The sequence below is a fragment of the Cyprinus carpio genome, chromosome B2 (genome assembly GCF_018340385.1).
Source record: "Cyprinus carpio isolate SPL01 chromosome B2, ASM1834038v1, whole genome shotgun sequence".
Lineage (NCBI taxonomy): Eukaryota > Metazoa > Chordata > Actinopteri > Cypriniformes > Cyprinidae > Cyprinus > Cyprinus carpio.
Genome location: NC_056598.1, coordinates 21134139 through 21138831, shown reverse-complemented (window position 1 = coordinate 21138831; position 4693 = coordinate 21134139). Strand labels below are relative to the sequence as shown.

Sequence of the window (4693 nt, the reverse complement as noted above, 5' to 3'; positions counted from 1 at the left end):
GAAAAGACTTCTACTCTCGAGCGCTACACTTTTAGCCGTAGGCTATCACAGTGAGGACAAGAAGAAAGGCCACTAAGTGCTGTCTGCGCATGATGTAGGCCAAAACACACTACGCACCTTTCATGGTTCCTCTAGAATCTTTCTCCAAAGTTCATGACTTCTCTTTTACAAATGTGTTTTGTGCAGTGTAAGACCTTGCTTCAAACCAATCAACTATCAATCCACAATTTATAACACAACATTTAAAAAACAATGAAATAATGTAAATCGGTGTTTATATCAACTAAACCACTTTTATAATACTTGTATGCTTTTATTTAAGAAAAACAGGTGGTGTGGTGTTTTAAAACTTAAGATCAAAAATGTTCCAGTCATACTTTGCTAACATGCTATAATTGTAATAGTTGTATCCAAAAAAAAAAAAAAAAACCCCATTAGAAAGAATAATCACGGCTGACATGAACAGTCCTGTGAGAGATCATCATAAAGTGTTGTATAATACAGCATTGCTTCAATACAGACATACCAGTGGACTTGCACAGCTTTCTGTCTTTGTTTGGGCGCAAGATGGCCGTCTTCATTCCTCATCGAATTTCCTTGGTCTTCATTCTCTTCTGTAAAACAAGAAAATCTCTACTTACTCTGTGTGCAATTAATATTGCTCCTTAAACATATAATTAAATTCATTTAAAATAAGAGCATTTCAGACCAGAGCATTTGATGAGTAAATGTTGATAATTTTTTTTTTTTTTTTTTTTATGTACCTGGGAAGGGCTGATCATGGCAAGATTCGCTGAGACTCAGTAATAGCTTTTATAGTTTTTAGGAAGGTTTGTGAGGGTTGGCTCTTAAAAGAGCTGTTGAGCTCGATATTGTAGACCTGAAAAAGAAGGACAGCATTATTTGCAAGCAATCCTGTAAGACAGAAAGGAAGGAAATATTATTACATTACATGCAACTTATACATTACTGTGTTTTTTTTTTAAGACCACAAAAGCAGCCTCTGTAAAGATGCTTTATAATTAAATGTTAAATGCATCTATTATTAAAAGCAAGTCATTAATAGCATTTTTAAGACTTTAACCCTGTTCAAATACCCACACTTGTGGTCTTGGCCAGTGGAGAGCACTACCACACTATCTCCAATACAGCTCCGGAGCGCTATTCAACGCTTAGTGTATCCCATCATGCATCATGTTTTGGAATAAATCGTGAGACTTTTTGCCGAGATCTCACGAGAGGTAACGGAAGCCTTTCCAATGTATGTGAAATATTAATAATAATAATTAGATATTAAGAATAATTTAGTAGTAAAACAAAGTGTTGCATGTTTTATTGGTGCACAGAAAAGTATATTTATTTTGTACATCATTTGCAACTGCTTTTTATCACTTAATTAGAAGCACCACAAATTAAACTGTCATCTGTTATAGGAACTACTGAACAGACAGAAGTTTATTATAAAATGCAAAGTTGAAACTAAAAATAAATCTCTGTAAACACTTGCATTTTTACAACACTATAAGTGTGTCCATCAGGTAATGAAAAGTTCGACACACACTTGTGGTCTTCATGTTCACTTGTACACTTGGGACAAATACAGGAAATACATCAAATAAGTAATCAAGTGGTCAAGTGCAAAGACTGCAAGTGTGGGTATTTGGACAGTGCAAAAGTTTAAGAAACAACAAATGCTGTGCAAATTATAACAGCAGGAATGTTTGATAAAAGAGTAAAACTAACACAGACCTACCGCTGCAAATGTGTGCAAAATAAATAAATAAAATGTTTTTTTGTTGTTGTCTTTCTTTTTTTTTTTTTTTTTTTTTTTTTTTTTTTTTTTTTTTACATTTTTTGGATTTTACATTAAAAGGTATTACAAGCATAAATGTGATGACAGTGATATCTGTCATATAAAAGCACATCAAAACTACCATTACAGTGGTACAACCATAGTTAGTTTGGTGATTATTGTGCTACAGTATTACTATACCATAGTAAAACTACAGTTACTGTGGTAAAAACATGGTAAATGTCCTGTTTACTTGGTTTTAACTTCAAATTTCATTTGTTACTATTGTAAGTGTTTTTGTCACCATGATTTTACTACAAATACAACTTACATCTTTGAACCTGATATGAATATAAAACTGATCCAAGGTCTATAGCACGTCACGTGACCGATAGCGTTTAATCACCCTAGTTAGCAGGTGTGTTCATTTAGTTATACGCAATGACACTCAAAGACAGCATCGGATAACCGATATAATACAGCGATTAAACATACGGCGCTAATCTGATTAATAAAGAAGACAGAATACATTTTATAACAGACATTAAATCAGCGTATTTACGACTACTCACCGAACCTGTGGCACATGTTAACTGATGGCAAATATCGCTATGTGTGCTGAATGAGACTTCTTGAACATGATTTCATAGCGATAAACATCTCATCCCCTTCGCGTCTGAGTACTGAAGCCAGAAGTTTCCCACTGAAATCAATGTAGGTCCTAGGTCGTCGATATAGTGACGCCGAGGGGCACCTTTGGCGTCTTCATAGTGACAAAATATTCTAATAAAAAAAATAAAACTAATAACAACAAACAAATAATAATGGGTTGTGTATGTGTGTAATGTCTGCAAACAATCGTGTGCTGGTAATCAATGGGTAAACCAATGGGTTCCCAGTTTACATGCTCCATAAACTCTCGACTGGATCAATCAGCAGTGAAAAAGAATTTGAGGATGATTTCATGCAGATCTCAACAAATCCTGTCACTCTGTTTACGACTGTAACTGAAACACATACACATCCTGATAGGGACTAAGAGCTCTGAAACAACATGAGCATGTTTTTAACTAGAATAAACAGACTCCAGCAGTGGGTGGAGCTTATTGTTGAGAGTGTGAGGCAGAGTGAAACAGCTACAGTACAGTTATAAAGATTATATTGCTGTCATCACTGTCTCTGTAAAGTTATCATGTTTCTTTTCACCTTTATAATAATCCATTTTTGCATGGGTAAGAGATATTCATTCAATCAATATGCTTATTATGGAAAAATCCATAAAATCCATTTAGCTTTATACAGTTTATAAATGTGTTTTATTGTTTGATTAATTAGGGTCCTTTTCTTTTTCACAGGAAACTCTTTTGGTGACACAATACAACCATGGTTTCTAGAAAAACATGATTCTGAGGGTGAAAATGTGACTCTGTCCTGTAACTACAGTATCACTAGCGGGACCACTAGTGTTAATATCCAGTGGTATCGCCAGTATCCCGGAACAAAACCAGAGTTTTTACTTCTTGTCACTGAATATTCTAGCAAATCTGAGCCTGAATTACGTCTATATTCAGAAGCTAAAAAAGAAATCAAACGTGTGGATCTGGTGATCTTCTCTGCTGCTGTATCAGACTCTGCTCTGTACTACTGTGCTCTGAGGACCACAGTGACAGGAAACTCAATAAACACTGTACAAAAACCTTCCCTTTTATCTAGTAAAATTAAAACACACACATACACACACACAGAGAGACAAAGACTAAGAAAGGAACTGTATGTAGAGTATTAATAGGTCTGATAAAATAATCTGATTTAAAAAAAAAACACAAAAAAAAAACAAGTACTGAATCCAAATCAACAGGTGCAAAACTGCAAATAAAAATATTAAATCAACTTTACATTTAAAGCTAATATTCTTAATTACATCAAGTCCATACAAAAGTATAGCCTATATGTTTCATGGATTATCATGTGTAACACATTGTGGCACAAGATGGCAGTGTTCTTAGACATTCAATAGAAACTGCAGCAGTGAACAACAGAATTTAATTTACAGAACAGAAGTTATGTAGGCATAATGTTGCTCAGAGAGGAGGGACTCTGTGTTCACAGATCTGACGTGATGTAATCTTGTTTGACAGAGACTGTGAAACTATTCAGTCTGAACACTTGTACAATGGATCTTCATTCAGTTATTCTGCTCTGTGCCTCAACTGGTGAGCATTAATTTGGTTAATTATAAATTTTTTATATCTCACTAAAAATTTACAAATGTACTCTTACAAATGTTTTCTTTTTCAGCTGCTGTCTTTGGAAATGTCATCAAACCAAACAACATTCATTCACCTGCAGCTACAGATTATATCCACTGGTTCCGTCAGTATGAAAGATCAAAACTGAATTTCTTGTACTCACGTTCGGTAGTGCAATAGAACCTCAGCAATCTGATGTTGATCCAAGATTCTCTGTTAAAGTTGAACAAAGGAAAAAAAAAACATGTGGATCTGAAGATCTCCTCTGCTGTTGTATCAGACTCTGCTCTGTACTACTGTGCTCTGGTGCCCACAGTGACAGGAAACACATCATCTCTCTATAAAAATATGTTACAATGAGAGACAAGAGAGAAATACAGAGACAGAGATGAAGACAAAGAGAAAGAAGCTGTGACTGACAATTACAATATTTTGTGTGTCAGAAAAATAATAGAATGGGAAAATCAGGTATCTACCAAAATCAAAAGGTGGACCATTTAATCAGTCTATTGGAAAAAGAAAATATAATCAAAATGTAACATTCTAAAGTGAGCCAATATTTGGCAATATAGATGTAGTAAGTCCTAGTTGACAAATAAATTTAGAATATCTTCTTTAAAAAAAAATCAAGTGTAACAAATGTTAAAATATC

At 34.3% G+C, this 4693-nt stretch overlaps 1 long non-coding RNA gene across 2 annotated transcripts; it reads right to left on the bottom strand.

Moving 5' to 3' along the window:
• Positions 1-492: 492 nt before the first annotated feature.
• On the bottom strand, positions 493-4328 carry LOC122136371. 2 transcript variants are annotated; one of them, XR_006154094.1, is made up of 3 exons: positions 4205-4328; positions 765-880; positions 493-614 (listed from the first exon to the last, which is right to left on the bottom strand). It is a non-coding gene; the product is annotated as an uncharacterized LOC122136371 (long non-coding RNA). The 2 variants fall into 2 exon arrangements; XR_006154093.1 differs by lacking the exon at positions 4205-4328 and adding an exon at positions 2365-2540.
• Positions 4329-4693: the final 365 nt, after the last annotated feature.